General features: G+C 38.8%; 1 long non-coding RNA gene across 2 annotated transcripts in view; it reads right to left on the minus strand.

Annotated features, from left to right (window-relative positions):
* The window catches only part of LOC307148102, a 136,376-nt gene that overhangs the window by 26,665 nt on the left and 88,938 nt on the right, over positions 1-20,773 (minus strand). For both annotated transcript variants that reach the window (XR_013819410.1, XR_013819411.1), the window contains exon 3: positions 20,509-20,727. This is a non-coding gene — a long non-coding RNA (uncharacterized lncRNA). The remainder of the gene's footprint in view (positions 1-20,508; positions 20,728-20,773) is intronic.

Consider the following 20,773-nt stretch of genomic DNA (forward strand, 5'->3'; position numbering starts at 1 on the left):
TACCGTAGCATGTTTGTTTTTTTATAATAAACAAAATGCAATATTTGTAATATATGTAATTATTAAAAATTACAAAAATGATGAATGTGAAGAATGTCCACTATTGGACATTACTAGTAGACAGATTAAACTAACAGATTTTGTGTTTTCAAAAAGTTCCGCTGGCCAAAACTTACAACAAATTGCATTTAAAAAAAATAACTACATGTACATCACATTCAACTGTGTTGCTTGAAAATAATTAAACAAAAACAGCTATAAACATTCACACTGCTTCCATCTCCTCCTGTATCCTTACTCCAGTGTCTGACTCGCCTTTCCCCTACAGCTTGTGTGATCATGTCAATGGGAGACAAAAGCAGTCATCCTGAATGGCACATTAATTTCCCTCTGCTCATCCAACTGCGTCCCTGCCTCCTCGCCGCCTGAGGAGTAACAACCCCGGCACCAGCCAGTAAACATGATCACACTAAACACGCTCTGAACTAATGGGCTGTTTACAAACAGGGGAGAAAGGTTGAGATCCCCACACTAATGAAGGCTATGTTTAGAATAACGACCCCGTACCTCCCAATCACCGCCAGTGTTTGTGGAGAAATGAGTCGGTGGTTCTGCTCTGATTTGATCATTTACATTACCTGTAACCCGTATCATTATCATTTACATTGTCTTAATGATGTCTCGATATACATGCTGATTAGCACTCAGCATGCTTATTGACCTGAAGACTAATGAATACCAAAGAAATAGGATTTTTATTCAGTGCCAGTCATTGTTCCAAATATTCAGATGATGCTTATAATGGGATGATGTTAAGTGCAGAAATTTGCAGAGTCAATGTTTAAAAGAGCACTTCAAATTAGATGACTGAAGTCTTAATCTCAATTGAGTCTAAGGCCCTGTCCACACGAACACGGTTATTTTCAAAACCGCAGATTTGTCTATGCAGTTTGGGAGTTCGTCCACACGCAAACGCAGTATACGGTCACTGAACATAGCACAGATTTTTTTTTAAAACTCCTGCCAGGGTGAAGATTTTTAGAAACTCCGGTTGCAGTGTTGTCATGTAGACGGTGAAACCGGAGATTTTGGCTTGTTACGCGCTGTTATCTTCTTTGTTTGACATCAGATTTTGCGCCTCTATCTCCTTTGTTTACATGAGGCAAGTCTGTGCAATGGTGGACGAAGCCAAAATATTGCAGCTAATAACTGTGCTAACAGGGCTTATAACATGTCATACAGATACAGAATGTAGATAAGAGTCAGAATGCAATACTACGCAGGTCACTGCTTATGACAACATGTTGTTAGCCTATACCAGAACCAGTAATAACTTTTTTTCAGGCTTCTGATTGGCCAACATGGCTTTACGGTTAGGGTTATATCACCAGCTGTTGGTTGGCATGCTCTTGACAGCGCTTCACAGCGTGTTTTTGCGTTTTCATGAGGACTTTTTTTTTTTTTTTTTTTTACAAACGAGGACAAACTCAGTTTATAAAAATATCCGTGTAAGTGTGTACTAGGCCTAAAACCTTTATTTCTATACATGTATTTAATCAGTAGAGTTTAACTCCAACTGTAATCAAACACACCTGAACAAGCTAATCAATGTCTCCAGGATTACTACACTAGAAAGCTACAGTCAAGTGAGCTTTTATCAGGGTTAAACTATGCAGGACAGTGCCCATCCCTGGTTAAAATATTTCTATTGTGCTCCATGAAGTGACATCTCTGACTATAAGACTGTATTCAGCCTGCATTGGTGTTATAAAAGCATGTCAGCCATTTAGCTGTGTTCTGTTCAAAAAGATTTAAAATCTCATGCAGAACAGCAAAAAAAAAATAATATTTTTTTTATAGCTGATTAGATTACTTGTCATCCTTCAGCATTCGAGGCGATTCTACCCCATATACTCCACTCTAAACACCATTCGTCCTGTCTGCGAGTATTTAATGAAATGTAAACAGACTGAGTCTCCAACCAGGGAACAACTGCTATAGGAAAGCTGTCAGACTAATTCAAACCATTGATCATCACTGGGCAGGTGTTCTCCTTGTGTCCCACAGTCATCCATTGTTTATGAACTCTTAGCGATGCAAAACCTGGGAGGAAAACAACCGAAAACATTGTGGAAGACGATTTTCAGCCCAATCTTACCCAGAATCTCCCCTTTCCGCACTGAAGATAGATGATACCACATTAGATGCTTGAGTACAACAAATGAGCTTGTAGTAATGAGAGCAGAATCTGGAAGCTTTGGGGAAGAAACGAGTTTGATCTGTTATTTTCTTTCTTCAATTTCGTGTTCTCTGCAGAGCAGAAACGTCTGCAGCTGTAATGAGTTATCATACGCCGGCAATTTCTACTTCGCGTTAGGACTTGTTTTTGTGCGGGTCAATGTGACAGTGTGAGTCATGAATTCTGATGAAGGAAGTTGAGCATAAACTCGCCGTGCTAATCTACAGTTCCTCTGGGGTGATGTTTACCTTTATGGAGGTTATAGATACAGCTCTACACAAGCAGGATTTAGCTAATCCTCTCATATGTGCACTTACAATCCATTATCATTCACATTTAAATGAACACGCGGCCAAAAACCCAAACCCTGCGGATGGGAGGATATATATTCTCCTTCTTTCTATGAAGAGCTTAGATTGGTATAATTCGCCTCAAATGAGCCAAAGCTGAAATCCTCAGAGCAGGCGTAATGTAGAAGAATAGTCGGTTTACAGGTAGCGATTTATCTCTATAGATTTCTCGTTTGAACCCATAAGCTGAGCTGGCGTGGCCGTGGACTGACAGCGTGTGTGGACTCAGTGAAGCCTCATTCGCTCCTGAGCGGCTCTGTAGGCCCTGCCGCCCAGATTAGGCATCCGAGGACATGGCGCTGGTGGCTGATAAGGCTTCTTCTGCTGTCGTGGTTGTCTGCGGATGGCCGTCTGGCTGGCGCCTGCCGCTGCTATCTCTGACCAGGCTCTGGGCCTGTCTCAGGCCTGTCTGAAGCCAACTGGTGACAGCTGGCTTTCAACCGGCTCTGGACCTTCTCTCCTCCCCAAGATCATCCTTATCATCACTCATTTCCCTTTCCACCCAGCACAGAAATGATAGGATACAGCGGGGAAGATTGGATGGTATGAGGAAAGGTCAGTCGGTCTGTTTTTCAGCCGTAAGGATTGGTCACTCCTGCTGTTTTATGTAAAGCTGTAAATTGGTATTATTTTATAATCTACTAATAGAATGAAAAAAAAAAATAAAAATAATAAGAGTGTAATTTTAGTAAGATTTCAACACTCTTGTTTTCATCTACAGTATACAAGGTTAGTGTTCGAAATATTTAATGAGGAAGCCATAGTTTAGTTTTTGCTTGGTTATCTCTTGCTAAACTTTAACTTTATTTAAAATATAATACTAAAAATTTTATTAATAATAATTAGCATAATAATACTACAACTACTAATACACTAAAATATTGTTTGATTTTACTAAATATTTAAAGGGATAGTTCACTTTGAAATTAAATTTTGGTATGTTTTAGCTTACCTGAAGGGCATCTTTTTTTCCGCAGTAGTTTCAATTTTGATATTTTTAGGTCAAACCGTTCTTGTCTGACAGTCATATCATGCAGGTCTATGGTCACGGTCTCAAAGAGCATGCACAGAGTCCAAATTAAACAATTCCCCATCGTCCAAATTAAACAATTCCCCATCTTAAGTACACATTGATGGCCTAAGACACGAAACGAGCGGTTTGTGTGAGAAAACGAACAGTATTTATATCGTTTTTACCTCTTATAACACAACCACGTCCAAGTGATCTGAGGGCGCGGGCGCTTCCTGCTGTGTGACGTGTACGCAGACTGGTGCATAGATATATACACTAGATGTCGCATTGAAGACATTCGTTCCAATGAACTGCCGTAGCCAAGGCAACCTCTAGTGTATATATCTATGCACCAGTCTGCGTACACGTCACACATCAGGAAGCGCCCGCGCCCTCAGATCACTTGGACGTGGTTGTGTTATAAGAGGTAAAAACGATATAAATACTGTTCGTTTTCTCACACAAACCTCTCGTTTCGTGTCTTAGGCCATCAATGTGTACTTACGATGGGGAATTGTTTTAATTTGGACTCTGTGCATGCTCTTTGAGACCGTGACCATAGACCTGCATGATATGACTGTCAGACAAGAACGGTTTGACCTAAAAATATCAAAATTGAAACTACTGCGGAAACAAAGACACCTACATCTTGGATGCCCTTCAGGTAAGCTAAAACATACCAAAATTTAATCTCAAAGTGAATTATCCCTTTAAGTTTAATAAAGAGATAATTATAGAAATAATAACATTATAACATTGAAAATATATATATTTTTATTAATTTTATTTAATATTTATTTTGTTAAATTATGTTATAAATAATTTATAACAAAAATATAAAATTATTTCTATTAATTAATTCTAATAACTTAATCATTTTAATTTAAAATATAATTAAATGAAAAATAAATGAAAAATACCAACCATATCAACCTACAAAATTATTAATATTACAATTTGTACTCTTTTTTTAAAATTACAATTAATATTTAAATGTGTAATTTAAATGTTTTATTGAACACATTATTTGAAAATATTATTTAAAAGTGTTATTTAAATGAATTATTTACATGTATAATTTAAATGCAAAATTTTATTTAATTTGAAATTATTTAATTTAACCTCATAACAGTACGAAGCCAGAACATCATAACCCAGGGTTAAAAGGAATGTTAACACCTTTTACAAAATTACACTTGAAAAACATTCAAATTCAAAATGACATCTCCAGCTCAATGTGTGTGGAGCTCATGTGAGTGGAGCTCATGTGTGTGGAGGTCATGTGAGTGGAGGTCATGTGTGTGGAGGTCATGTGTGTGGAGCTCAAGTGAGTGGAGGTCATGTGTGTGGAGGTCATGTGTGTGGAGTTCATGTGTGTGGAGCTCATGTGTGTGGAGCTCATGTGTGTGGAGGTCATGTGTGTGGAGGTCATGTGTGTGGAGGTCATGTGTGTGGAGGTCATGTGTGTGGAGCTCATGTGTGTGGAGCTCATGTGTGTGGAGGTCATGTGTGTGGAGCTCATGTGTGTGGAGGTCATGTGTGTGGAGCTCATGTGTGTGGAGCTCATGGGTGTGGAGGTGTGGAGGTCATGTGTGTGGAGGTCAAGTGTGTGGAGGTCATGTGTGTGGAGCTCATGTGTGTGGAGCTCATGTGTGTGGAGGTCATGTGTGTGGAGCTCATGTGTGTGGAGGTCATGTGTGTGGAGCTCTTGTGTGAACCAGTGCACCAGAGTTCAAGCATGGCTCCGTGAATATTTTTATTCCGCCAGGACTCCTTTCACCCCCTCATCCATTTCTCCACAGAGACGTATCCCAGTGTGTCCTCCGCCATGTGACATCAGAATGGATTTAACCAAGAACACACAAACACACCAACATGACTGATTCTCACCGAGTGCCAGCAAAAAGAGGCCAGTGTGCAGGATTTGAGTAAACGATAAAGAATAAAGGAGCAAACCCAGTTTTTTTTCCTGGTCCAGGGCAGTTAAGGAGAGGTCACTCAGTGTTACTGGTAATCCGAGCAACATCTGTTTGCCATCATCTGTGCGGTCCCGTTTTAGAGCAGCGTCAGAGAGGACTGAGAGCTTCAGGAGCCACAGCACACGTCTGTTCCCAGGCTCTTAGTACGAGCAGTCACTTCTGCATCACATCTGGGCCAAATTGAAGTATTCTTTCGCCACAGCCACCGTTAACCCCTTTTTTGGTCTCATACTTTCATTCCAGCACAAAACGGACACACAATAGGCATCATCTCCGTCTCATTCAACAGTCACGTCTAAAACACACCCGCAGACAGAGGGCTCCGTTAAAGTTCTTTCTTATAGACGCTATAATTTCCGAACGAGACACATTCATGCAAAGCAGACATACTGGCTACCCCATCATTGCAAAATCTGAAGGAGAGTGCCATTCAAATTACAGTGTTGTCAGAAGACAGGCTGTTTTGGTGGAGGAATGAGGCTGTGAACAGATGCACATATGTGGATGAGAGAGGCTGGGAGAGACAGATTAAGATGGGTTTACGTGCACAATTCTTCCAATCCCCTACATTTCAGATTGACAATGGACAGCCCCGTAAGATAAACCTGCAGATTTTCATATGAAAAGATGTTTTCTCTGTGGGCTTATGGAATGTTATTTACATATGTTTTTATTTTTTATTTAGTCTAAGCGGCCGTAGTTTAGCTGGCTACTTCAGCCTCGTTGTTAAGACAAATGCAAAGCTACAGATGAGTGTATAAACAATAAACCTAACATGCATGGAATGTATTTGCACTTGCATTGTTTTTTTCATTGTTTAAAATAAACAATGCGCTGAGTCAGCACAAATACAGCAATATCAAAAATTGTCCATGTTGAACATCTGGGATTTTTAAAACAATGGCAACCAAATGCCATTATCAAACATTTTTATAAAATAAAATAATAAAATAAAAATAACTTTGAAACACAATATGGTTAAAATTATATGAAATGCCAGTATCTGGGATTTTTTAAACAATGAATTGTAATTAAATAAAATACATTAAAAATATATATGTATTTTTTAATACATAATTAATTTAAAAAAAATATGGGAAAAAAAATTCTTAAGGAAAGGAAAAGAAATATTAAGGGTTTGAATATTTAAAAATTCAAACCTTCCCTCAAAATGATATTAATTGAATTTATAATGAAAAAAGCAAAAAATTTGAATAACGAAAGCATGTTCTCAGACACTTCTTCTAAACTGTAATGGAATGTTCAGAAATGCTAAAAATATATGGCTATATGCCAACTGAATCATTTTTGATGAATACTTCAGATTTAGCTGTTCTCGTACCCCGCAATTATTCATTTTGAAAAGAAATTGTATGAAAATGTGCACGTCCCCCTTCTGAGGATCTCAGCATCCATCTCCCGTTTTTCCGTGGCAATCTGCGTAATAACCTGACAGGCTCAAATAAATGTCAAATCACATTCAAACCGCCCCCATTTCCTTAATCCCACTGACACCATTCGATTCGTTCTGCTTTTTAACAGAGCAGGCAAAGTAATTATATTAGCAGGCTGAGATATGCTTTATGGGTCCCTGCGCATTAACATACACTCTAATTATAGGAAACACAGCCTCTGGTGGAGTCGGTCCCCGCTGATCGAAGAAGGGGCCATTAAAATCAGAGGGCCGGAACACCTCTGGCTATCGATCGCAGCTCACAGCCATGCAAATGCACTCTGCACAACACCAGTACAGGCACAGAGGAAACATCCCACAGGGTGAATCAATAGGCTGCCTTTGGATAATGGAGGCCCTGTACTAACAGCTGTGTCCTGCCTGCCTGCTGGAGACACGCTCTCTCTCACTTTCCCTCTCTCTTTCTCCTTTTTCAGCCACCCCACACCTGCCAGAGAGAACAGGCGCAGCGCGCTGGTCAATGGGCAGCTCCCCCTTACAGCTCAATTCACACAATTATCATTGCACACACTGGTGCCGTCCCTGTGGTACAGTAGCCCTGCCAAGATGGAAGCAAGCCTTCTGAATCTCACTCCAACTGGGCACACATTCACGCACGCACACACACACATCGATACTTTTGCATCTGTTTGTTCTGGACATATATTAAGTAGTCATCACCCACACATGTACACATCCTGTGTGTTTTCAATACAGAAACTCATGCAGACCTGTGTGCGCACATAATAAAATGTCTTTAGAAAACAACATATTTGTGCTTTTTTAAAAATCACAATCACCATTAATAAAGACTTCTGCTGCCTAATTTAGGCATGCATGCTCTTCAAACTGTAACCTTTTAGTGTGTGTTCCATTACATTTTTATTATATCTAAGATTACATATTTTAAATTGTACACACAAAGACATATTATATAATTCATATAAAAATATGCATATTTATACAACGTAACATATGCAATCTGTAATGAATCTGATGATATCAAAAAGTATTTTAAAGTAAATGGAAGGAAGGAAGGAAGGAAGGAAGGAAGGAAGGAAGGAAGGAAGGAAGGAAGGAAGGAAGGAAGGAAGGAAGGAAGGAAGGAAGGAAGGAAGGAAGGAAGGAAGGAAGGAAGGAAGGAAGGAAGGAAGGAAGGAAGGAAGGAAGGAAGGAAGGAAGGAAGGAAGGAAGGAAACTTTTGGATGAATATAAATCAAAACACTTCTAAAAGTGTTCTGACCTTTAACAATTAGTTAAAGTAACTGCTAAGTCACCCACTTAAAAATATAATCATTAAGCCTGGCTCTGAACATTTATTTAAGTTTTATATCTGTAACAGCTGAAATCATGTCTTTTTAATCAAATGACTCATTAGAATATATTAAATCTTGACAACTTCATTAAACTGTGGCCACATTTTCATGATAAGACACAAACTTTAAAGATAATTCAAATAGTAAACGTTCTCTTATCTATTATAGCCCAATCACAGGACACTCTGATGACTCACATTCCTTCTATTAGTTCTTGTGCCATAACAACAAATCTAACAAAATATGCTTTGAACTACTAACTAATTAGGCACTCATAAGCAATAATTTGCATTCATGAAGCCACAGTACAGATGTACACTAATCTATAATGAGGACTGAGTGGGCCCCAGTTAAAACACCATCAATATTTTAATATGAAAATCAGTATTCAAATGAGACCTTAATATCTAGGGTATTTGCATACTTAAAGCTGTGGCATATTTAAGTCGCCTAAGGCAGATGTGGTGAGCCGCTGAAGAAGATTAGAATGAAACACAGACACTTTCTACTTCGGTATCCTCTTACAATGACATGAATACTGTGGGAACTTTAACCTACACGATCCCAGAAGTATGTCAATAACCTTCAATGAGCTCTGACTGAATTAAGCTGTGTGTGGCCATTCACTATTCATGAACGTGCCACCGGAACTGTGCCGTATCAGAGGTATCTGATGCAATTAGCCTAGATCATTCTTTTAGACATCTTACAAATGTTCGAATCCATTTCAAATGGGGCTATTAATGGTTTTTGGTGAAGCAGAACAATATGCAAAACAATGTGCATTTGTGTTGGTTCCTTTTCTAATTAGCCTAGGTCGTTCTCATGTGTGGCAGTATAGGGAACAGGACACCTGGAGAGTCAATATATTGTCCTGCAACATGACCATGCCATTGCTGAACCCTACCACATTTGAATATGAGGAAACCCTACACTTTTTCAACAGATTAACCATGCATACATGCTCTGTACTTTTGCTATGTATATTACATTAGGTCATACACAGATGGTCTATAATTCAATCGTTCATGTAACAGCAGCTCATGCTTAGAAACCCTATGAATGGAGGTGTGTGTTTGTTGTACAGGGTTGGTCTGTTTAACTGTTCGATTATGTTACAGCACATGGTAACACTGAATGAAAAATTAATAAGTCATTAACAATATTTATATAATGCTTAACACATCAGGTCAAGGATGTGATCATGTAGTCAGAATTGGGGGATGTTAAATGTTAACATTTAAGAATCAACCTGACATATTAGTCGACTAATATTCTGCGGACGTGTCCTGCTCGATGTTTGTGGTGGTCAAAGCACACAAACATAAATGTTTCAGGACTTCATAACTTTTTGAATATGCATTAACTGATGATCTTATCTTCTACATGATCATTTTGAATTATTATTATTATAAAGAATTATAAGTATTAGCAGCATTTCATAAAAATACTGTATATGAAATGAACTTCCTGAACACTCCAATGCAACTTACGTTACATGTATTGCATGTCATTGTACTGAAAACAAGAGAAAATCTTCACACCTGCAACAATAAGAAGTAAAGCTAATGGCATTTCCCCTTGGTCATCTTATATATAGCTGTAATATGAGAGGACAGTTCCTGCATTGTCTAATTCAGAGACTTGACCTACTGAGCTCTTCTTTCATGTGTGCGTGTTCTTGTTTAACCTACATTGAGGGGACCAAATGTCCCCAAAAAGATAGCAAAATGTGACAGACAGACAGATGGATAGATGGATAGATCGATAAACACTGAAATAGCATGACAAATCCATGAGTGAAAACGATAAAAAAAAGAGAAAGAGAGAAATAATATGTTCCATATCCAACTCAAGCCACCTGCTCAGTAGCAGCACTGGCAGCAGTGGAACTGTAATTGTCTTCACCACACAAAACAAAAATCTCCTGGTGTGTTTACAAAATGCTATTTCCCCACTAACTCCAACTGTACCAAAAGCACAATCATTCCAGCTTGCAAACTCAGAAGAGGCCAGTCTGTCTACTGTGCTACTGAGCTTTTCCAGGACATAAAGGAAGATCTCAGTCATCCATAGATGCTAAACACCAGTCTGTATTCCAATTTCCAACACACCAAAACGATATTACTGCATATGCTTAAAATTTTATCCAGCTCTTTTGCCAGCCATTTCATATTTATCTAAATTAAATAGTGTTATAAAGTATGTAATGAATCAACAACAGCAGCTGTGGACAGTGGCATAATATTTCCACAACCATCACAGACAAGGATAAATTAATTTATTTCACCTTTAATAGTATCATTAAAGAAAGTTTGAACACACTTTTAAAGAAAAATACTCTTTTAAGGAACTTTTTGGGTAGTTGCTGTTTCTCCGTGTGTGTTTGTTTTATGGAAAAGAGCAATACGAGTAGATGAAAGATCGTATTCTCCCTTGAATTCATCAGACTACCAAACTATTGGAGGTGAATTTAGAAATAACCCTCTACCTGCCCCTAACATTAGCACAGGCTATGTTATTCATGAGCAAGCTAGCTGCACTGTGCACTGCTAACCCACTCTAATCTACGAGCTTAGCCTGCACATGATGGATTCCATTGAAAGGACAGGTGCAGTGATACATCTTCCCATCTCTGTCTCTTTCGCTCCCTCTCATGTCCCCTCCATCTTCCCTAGGCATTGTTTCGTAGGGAACTGTAAGCATACTCGGCTACCAGGGCTAATAGCATCCCAGGGCTATTCAGGGTCCCTAAATGGAGGCTGCGCTCTACTGCTCCGGAGTGCTGTTTGTGAATCGAGGCTAATGCTGCCGGTGCTCACAATGTGGTCTCTGAACTACAAAGGACAGGTGTGTACGCACAGTAAATTGTCCTCCCCTCTTGTCTGGGTTTCCGAGTGGCAGGCCTCGTCCATTAGGCGCAATTTAGGAGGATGATCGCAGTGCTTGAAAAGGCCAGATCAAACAGTCTAGAGAATCCCAGGTGTCCGTCGCAGATTCAGACCCCTGCAATAACCACAAACCCACTTAGAGATAATGTATTCTGTGTGGGAAATGAAGATGGCCTTTTGTTCTGCCCTTATGCAGGGTGTATTATTTAAGTTTCTTCTCAGATAGAGTTGAAAGCATGTTTTCATTCTGAAAGATGCTACATGCAGTTCACATTTATTGTATACTTGTTTAGGGTAAAAAAGTGAGTGTAGACTACACAGGTAGAGGGCTAAAGGCTTTACAATTAAGTCTATACTAGACATAATGTTTGAGTCCAAGGCTTCACCAATTTCCACAGCTCATGTGCTGCCCCATTAGTGATGCAATACTGACAATAACAAATTTTCATGTTAATTTGAGTTTTTCTCCTAATCAACAAGAACACAACTAGGCCAAAGTGTTATGACCTCTGACCTTAATGGGTGTTACAGCATTCTCAGACCAGACAGTCTGATAGACAGATAGGTAAATAAAAGGTAAACAAGAAGGTTGTCACATTACAACTAGGCCAAAGTGTTATGACCTCTGACCTCAGTGGGTGTTACAGCATTCTCAGATCAGCTATGGTAAATGTTGCAGACCAGTGTAAAAAAAAAGTGATCCAACTTTGTCTTTGAAACTTTTTCCTGACCTTTCCTTGGACACCTAATGGTACTTAAATGTGGCTGTGGGGACGTTGCTTTGAGTTGATATTTCATATCCTCTCTCTTCATATCTGGGACAAGGCCCAGGGAGGACAGGCCAGGAGCAAAGGACACCATGTCCCATGTTTCTCCAGGTGATTTATGACCAGGCTCAGTGCCCTCATCCTGACCTCTTATTTGTGTCACCTGTGCAGGGACAGGCTCAGCTGAAAATGACAAAGCTCTTGTCCTGGGGTCATGACCTGCCTCAAAGACCCACATTCTGGAACTCATCACCGTTCTGGACAGCATCACCGAACTATAATCTCATAAAAATAGCAACCAGTCCTTCCTTAATTGGGTATACTGGACAATAAACATTTCAAGTAGATAGTGTTTTGATGGTGTATTTTTTTCACCTCTGTATGACGCATTTAAAATGACAGTTTGGTATAAGTGTAAATAAGATACGTTTTTATTGTAGTCTGCTTTCAGATAAGTCTTTCGCCAGTGTAATGCTCATTACTTGCAATACGATAAATAACACCAAATGCTAATAGCTTGGATATGACTTATTATGTAAATGGGGACATTACCTTGTCACTTAGAACAGGGGTTTTCAAACTGGGGCCCGGGGATCGCAAATGGGTGCAATGAATTCCAAAAAACGACACAAATTTATTTAAACTTTTCTTTGTCTTTATATTACTTACTATTTTTTTCCACACAGTATAAATGAGTCTTAAAATATACAGCTGCTTTTATAATTTATAACGAGTATTGTTCATCATATCTGGGGTCTTTGGCATCAAATATTTTGAAAACCCCTGACTAGCTTTTCTGTATGGTTTGCAACATGAATATAGTATCTTGTTACTTAACATGAAAATCAATAATCATAAAGGGTTTTATTGGCACAGTACAAAATTATAGCGTACACTTTGCAGGAGGGTCTGCTGACGTGTCAACGTGTGTTTTGAAAGATGGATGTGATTTGCATTAAACTCACATTGTTTGCCCCATTAGCAAGACCTGATGACTTCCTGGTATGAAAAATTCCTGTCGCATTAGCATGGTGTAACTGAATAATCAAATGAACTGAGCACTTGTTTTTGTATGATGAAATGCAACATAAATAGTCAAAATCTTACACACACAGTGTTGTCCATCTCAAAAAGCTAATGTAGATTCACACAGTGCAATGCCATGGACTTATCCAAGTCACACCAAAACATATGACAATGAACAAATGATCTTAACTTCGACAGGTAAGTCATACCACTGACTCACCCGTTTTAAAAGGCATTCATTTCCCTAGCAACCAAGCGGCAGATAGTGTTAGCGCGGCAGTTTGGAGCAGATGGCTCAGTAAATACCTTGCCATGTGTTCCTGGGGAGGAACTAGAATCTATCTCGAAAACAGACAAAGAGAAGAGGGCAAACATGCACATTTTCAACACTGCTTATTCCTCTTTTTCTTTTATCTCTGATAGGAACATTTACTCTGAGCTTGATCAGTGCTCTCCAAACACAGCAGACCAGTCTCACTAAGCAGCAGATACTGGAACATCTTTTTATTTTGTATACCATCATATGTATTTTACAAATGAGTAGTCTTTTGAAAATTAGAACGTGAATGGTATTGTGACTTACCTAACCTAGTTTATTTACATTGTCCCATGTTACAATAAGTCTTTAGCTCTCAGGAACAATTAGCCAATCACAATCCACCCGAATTTAAAGTGCTCGAGTATTTAAAGTGGCAGACGCATAACTTCAGCATGCACTAATAAACAAAGTTATCGCCCGTTCGTGTGGATGCAAAAATAGTTATCGTTATAGTTACAGTATCTTTATAGTTAGCATTCTTGTAGTGAACGGCCCTTATTACTTTTTTTCAAAATGCGACTAAAGTATTCAAAACATTTTTTAGCGAGCACCATGATATTATATGTAACACATTCGTCAAGTGTTCTTAGGTTAATTGGCCAGCACAGCCAAAACAAGCAAGCACTCACAGTGTCAATGTGACTGTCCTTTACACAAAGTGTATTGCAACCCGGCTGTTCAGTAAACAAGACTCTCTCCTCCCTCTGAGCTGATTGTGCAGATGTGAGCGTGGACCGGACCAGCTGGCCTGGTGAGTCAGAGCGCTTTCTACAGCACACAGCTCCTGGATCTGCTCTCACACCAGCAGTGACCACAGACTGCAATTCAACAAACACCTGCACAATCTGACCATGGCAACATGTGCACTTATGAATTTTCACAACTGCTCGAAAAGTGCTTGCATGGAACATATAATTAATTCTGAGCAGAACATTTTCCTTGTGCCAGGCTGAGCTCCATGTTGTGGTTTAGTAGAAAAGAAAGAAAGTGGACTACAGGTTTCAAGAGATAAGTTTATCTGCCCCAAAAATAAATAAAGTTCCGTTATTATTTACTCATGTTGTTTCAAACCGCTATGCTGCATCCGCCAAAGCTCGCATCTAGTTTTAAAAATGCGACGTGGCGGTGAGTAAATAATGAAACGCATATCTTTGCCTGAATTTTGCCTTCTCTGGTATTATTCAAATGCTTTAAAGTGCTCCTATTATGCTTTTTCTAATATTACCTTCCAAGCAGTAAATAACATAGCTTTTTGTGAATGTAAAAGGTCTGCAAAGATTTTAAGATCAAAGTGCACAATTAATAAAGTTATTGTCTTCTAAAAGTCAAGTCAAGTCATCCTCATTTATATACCGCTTTTAACGATGTAGATAGTTTCAAAGCAGCTTTACAGAGATAAACGTATAATTTATGGTAACAGAGATTGTTTTGGCTTTATAGTGGTTCTTTAATAAAGTTATTTTTCAGCTAAAGTTATATTTGATTGATTCGCTTCCGTCGCAAATATCATTTGTTATTAAATTAGGGGCCGCTAAGACGACACCATTCTCTCTACACAAACTTTAAACGCGAACCTGTGAGAAACGCTGATGGCGGTCACATGTGCATTAAGAATTGGTTCTATATTTATGTGCGTTTGAATATATGTGCGCAGGTTTGTAATTCCCTACAAACCAAGCCTAAACAAAGTACTGGTCTTTCCTTATAAATCTTGATACAGAATTTTATTTTATTTTGTCACTTCGGGGTAGGTATGCGAAACGAATTTCCCGAAAATGCTTTATCTGTAGAGTGGTAAAGGGATCCTCCATAGGGAGAGACTAGTTGGCACTTCAGCAAAATTAGGAACCTTTAAAGTCCCAGTAAACCAGAAGTTGCAACCGACTTTACTTCAGTGACGTATTTCCAAGTGAAACGGAATATTGAATAGAGGGCGGTTTTTACTTTAGCGCACCTCCTCTCCATCCCTCGCTCATAGCAGACTGACGGTTGGAGTGGAGTGGTTAAAGATATTCAACCCAAGCCGTCAAACTGACGTCATCAGAGAAGGAACGTCATTCCAGTGCGGAAGCAAATGTTCAGATTTTGATTAAAGATTACCATCACAAACGTGTATTAACTTGCACAGATTAATTGTTCACCACAAGACTAGTAATGTGCGCTAACAAAGTAAAAAGGGTAAATAGGTCATTTTGATTTCATGATGACTTTAAAATAGCATAAAGGGCGGTTTTAATGGTCAGCATATTTTCTACAATGCAATGACTCTTGGATCCATTTTGTTTTTAAGAATCATTCATTGAGAAGCAAACTTCTGGGGCTCAGTCTGCAAAGGCTACATCAGCCTTGTTCATATGACAGAAGTAGATGCAGCGTCATTCACCTTACTTAATTCGCAGCATTTGTCGCCGCCCGTACCCTGTCAGTTAATGTTCGTCAGCAGAGCTGAGATTCCTGCCCATTTGTGTTCCCTGTTCAGAGTCCAGATGCTTCTCTCCTCTCCTCGCCTCTTCTCAGCCAAGCGGCGGCATGATTAAGCCTGATTTGTCACCAAATTATATACACAAAGTTTACATGCATTGTGTGCCACTCCAGCTGTTGCAGATTTGTACGATGGAATAAATCCTTAAGCACTCAATTTTGTGAGCACACACCACAGACTCTCCTGGTGATGAGAAGAAGAAAGAAGGGAAGGGAAGTTTCTTTCTTCTGTTGAACACATAATTTAATGTTGGTAACCAAACAGTTGACGGCACCCATTTGACCCAATGTTTGAAACAACTTGAGGGTGATGACAACATTTTAATTTCTGGGTAAACTATCCCTTTAAGAATAATCAACAGTATTGATTTATTAACTTAATTCAAAACACATTAAAAATGCAATTCACACATACTTCTATAATGAGCATGTTTTTAATTTCTGAATTAATTAATTATATCTGTCAGTATGTAAATAATTACATATGGATAACCACTGATACCATTCAAAAGTTTAGGGTCAGTATGACTTTTAAAACTTTTTTTAATCTTATGCTTACCAAGTTTGCATTCATACAGCAAAAAACAGTAATATTATTACAACTTAAAACGATGGACTTTACACAATTGAACTGAAATCAACACTGAACCGATTTCAACTGAATACTGATATTTGATGGAGTTAGCATCAATGATTGATATTCTCCTGTGTATCACTATGAAGCTGCTTTGAAATAATCTGTATTGTATAAAACGATATATAAATAAACCTTTTTTATTTTAATATGATTTAAAAAGGAATATATTTCTGTGATGGCAAAGCTGAATTTTCAGCAGCCATTACTCCAGTCATCAGTACAACATTATCATTCAGAAATCATTCTAATATGCTGATTTCATGCTCAAGTAACATTTATATATTATCAATGTTAAAAACTTAAAAAAAAATAAAAATAAAAAAAAAAAAAATTCTGTGGAAAACAAAATTTGTTTTCAGGATTCTTTGATTAATAGGGTTCAAAAAGCTCAAAAGAACAGAATTTATTTAAATGGGTCATGACATGAGAAATCAAAAATTGCCTTGATCTTTTGACATATAAGATCTTTGCACCATTAAAACATCCTGCAAGTTTCAAACAAAGTATTTATTTAATCAAGCTCCAAAAATGGCTCGTTTTTATATTTTAGGATCTGTGACATCACACGGGCAAATACATTTGCATATGACTGCCTCCAGAGCAAGACATCGACAAATAGTTTTACATCTTCGCACCATAGGCCCCGCTTACTGGCTTTCAGCCGCTTAAAGGCTGACATTTGCCTACACTGAATGTAAGTGTCAAAAGCAAATAAAACCCATTATAATCACTGACGCTGTCTATACTGGATACAGTATATAGATGCACATTCAGTATTTGACATACTCCACGCACTTGAGTCTGTCGACAACAGGACAAATGGTAGAGTGAAAGAACGTTTGCTCTTTTGCGTTTCTGCACAGACTTAAGAAGGATCGCAGCATCGGAGATGGTAATATTTTAATGCCATCCCGTATCGTGTCGGAGGATTATATGTTTGTTCGACATTTTTTTTTTTTTTTAAATGAGGCACAGCGTAATGGACAGTTTTCATAGAAACTTTTGTTGAAAGGTGAAGCAGCCAACTGTACTAGATCTGACAGCAGCTGCTTCACAAACCGTAAGTAAATGATTTTATAATGCTTTGTCTTTAAATGACGATTTTATCTGGATGTTTTCAAAACACTTTGCTCAATGGCGTGTAGGCGTTGATACTGTTTCCTACTGTATATAGTGATGTTAGCCAATCATAACTGGCTGTTTACTGACAAGCCTTAAAGGATCCGCCCCTCAAAAATGGATCATTTAAAAAAAAAAAAAACGTTATATTAACATTATGAGTGAACCCCACGGAACATATTTGTAACAATGAAAGTGTTTTTGTAAAAATGCATTACTTTCACTTTCGATCAATTTAATGCATCTTTGTTGAATAGAAAGTATTTATTTAGGAAATAATCTACTGCTGCCTGTATATCTATAGTAATCAACATTAGGAAACAAATGCTGTCAATTGAGCTTAACTTTTATTGAACACGGAACATGATGGTGGATCTGAACAAGGGAGCTCTGAACACTATGCAGGATCTAATGGACGTGTTTTCACTGAAGCATATTCAAGCCACAGTGCTTCATTTTTCCAATGTCTAGGTATCATTCCTGCGATGAATCAGATAAATGGAACAGGCAATAATTGCTTTGTGGGCATCATTACTCGAGAAACTGTGAAGAAGAGGTCGTAATTAGAGCAGACCCCAGAGCTCAGTAGACCTTGATCAATACCATTAAAAATGTGCACTTTTCTTAGACTGCATTACAGCAAAATCGAAATAGAATTTTATGTTTTTTTTTTTTTTCACTAATGACTCTGAACTGCACCTCCATTACCACATATGAGAAAAGGCTTGATTAACATAATCAAATCAGTTTCTCTTGCACATACTGATAATATTGAAAAAACAAAGTGCAAAGATTCTCTGTGCAATTAAAAGCTTGTTATAATGACCTTCATAATCTCAGGATCAACAATACGTTTCTCATTTATTTCGTAAATACAGTCTCATTTAGCACACATTCATGCCCCTGAGCCATTGTGTACAAACAAAATGAATTATAATAGCAAACTACAATGGGAAAAGGGTGTGCAGCCTACAACTAACTGTAGTCCAAAGTCAATGCTAATGTTTATCAGTCATTTGCACAAAGCTATCGGACTCCCTCGGGTAAAATTACCACAGCCATCTTGGTTTATTTCCACTTCCTGTGACTTTAAAGGTCATCTTTAAGGAGAAAGAGATCTAAAACTTGTGTCACCTTTCTTGTTGAGAATGTGTGTTTGTAATTGTTTCTTAAGGACATGGGCCCTGCCAAAAGACAAGATGGCAGAAGGTTTGCACTGAAAAATCGTAATGATCAGCTAGTGTAATTACAGAAATCTAAATTTGCATCTTGGGTTTTAATTCATCAAATCCATCTTTCCTACAAGCTCTTTAGTTCGCTCCATCTGCTTCCTAAACAAATGGCGGAAAAGACTGAGAGTCTGTTAGCTCATTTTTCTGCCGCAATTACGCGGATGCTAATGGCTACCGTATTGATTGTTATTGCAGCGCAGAAGGTCAAGGTTGCATGAAAATGTAATCAAAAGAACTTTTAATGACACGAAGGAGCTAAATCGTCCCACCAGAAACCCATTTAAAGACAATAAACAATTAGCAGAAAGTCCATCTATACGTGTCACATCCTCTGGCTCCATTCTCGGTATCTGTAGCAGCTTGAATGGCAGATTTAGCCGAGCCTCCACCGTGGATCGCTCCTCAGAACAAGTTCACAATTTTCTTCACAACTCGACAGTATGCTTGGGCGTTCGCTAATTTCGCTATTGTGCGATTTGGCTCGCGTATCTGTGAAGTTTGATATTTTGGATGCTACTTGTGTAAAAGTGTGAAAAAGTCACAGCTTTCCGGGAGCTTCGTTCAGCTGCGTAAGATTAGCGACCTGTGATACTGCTGCTAATGATGAATTAGTTTGGAGTGCAACCGCAGATACTGTATCTGTCATTACTTAATCAACTTCAGTTCTAGCAGGCATGGCAATCAAACAACTCGGAGTTGTGTGCTACGGGGGCAGAGAGACATAACGCATGGCTGGATCCGCACTACTCTAATTTCCCTCCAGATAATGAGTTACATTCACTAATGTGATGTCAAAGGCATAGCCAGAGTTAATAGAATGATTGATAGGGCTCAGTAATAGCTCACTGCTGCAAAACAGACTCTCCAAAAAAACACTAAGCAATAATTAATCCACATTACTGACTGTATTGTGCTGAGGAATCCGCTATGTGTGCTTGAAACCTTTATCTCGTACTCTCTGAGAGCAGACGTTGGGCAAAAAGCATTTGAAATTGCTTACTAACCTCCTGTCTAGGTAAATTATAGACAGCCGCAGCACAAACACTTTCAATGGTGCATGAGAAGTGATAATGAAAGTGAGATTTTGCATCAAAATGCTATAATATTAGTGTAACTGGCATCATTACATTTGATTTTCTTTACGACACCGATGGTGCAAAACATTTGTTGTCATTTCTTTCAAAGACAATTTGCCCAATCATTTTTAACTCCCCGTGACGCCTGCACATCGCAGGTAAAAAGAATGCATACATTTTAAACGTAAAGTGCAGGAAAATGAGACTTTAACCCCTTTCTCCTTCTGCAGTCGTCACAAACAGCCTCATTTCTTTCGCCGGCCCTGCAGAACTCTGCACTTTCTCCATGGAGCCCCGAGAGCTCACGTCGCAATTTCATCAACGCCTGCCGAACGGCGCGCAGCAAAACTCCCTCATAGGTTAATCCCGATATCACACTTCACCACCAGTTCACTAAGCTGCTTAAAAGGACACATTATAACTATGACAATGACCTGCTAATGGTTTTACATTTCTCTGAAGCATCATGAGCTATCTTTGTCATTTTTATCTCATAATGAGATCTGTCAATTGCGCAAGGGAGAAGGAGATCCAGCGGCCAAGGACGCTGATATTTCACCCGCCCAGGCAGAATAAATAATAGCCTGAAAAACGCAGGGGACAAAACAAACCTTGATCCCCTCCACTGCTCTGTTTTCATAGCAGGCGACTGCTTGGTCTCCTCCCCAGGGGTGCTTGTGTTCTGTGACGCTATGAGCTGCTTTGCTGCTGTGGGCAGGCTGGTCCTCAGGGCCACGGCGCTGGACTCCACGCTGGCCTCCACGCTGGCCTGTGATGGATGACTGGCTGCTCCCATGGGCGTCTTTGAATATTTCCTCAAGCAAAGTCGCCTGAAGAAAATGGGACATCGTTTGTCACGTTATTACTGTATTAAGG

This window comes from Squalius cephalus (assembly GCF_949319135.1).
Source record: "Squalius cephalus genome assembly, chromosome: 20".
Taxonomy (NCBI): domain Eukaryota; kingdom Metazoa; phylum Chordata; class Actinopteri; order Cypriniformes; family Leuciscidae; genus Squalius; species Squalius cephalus.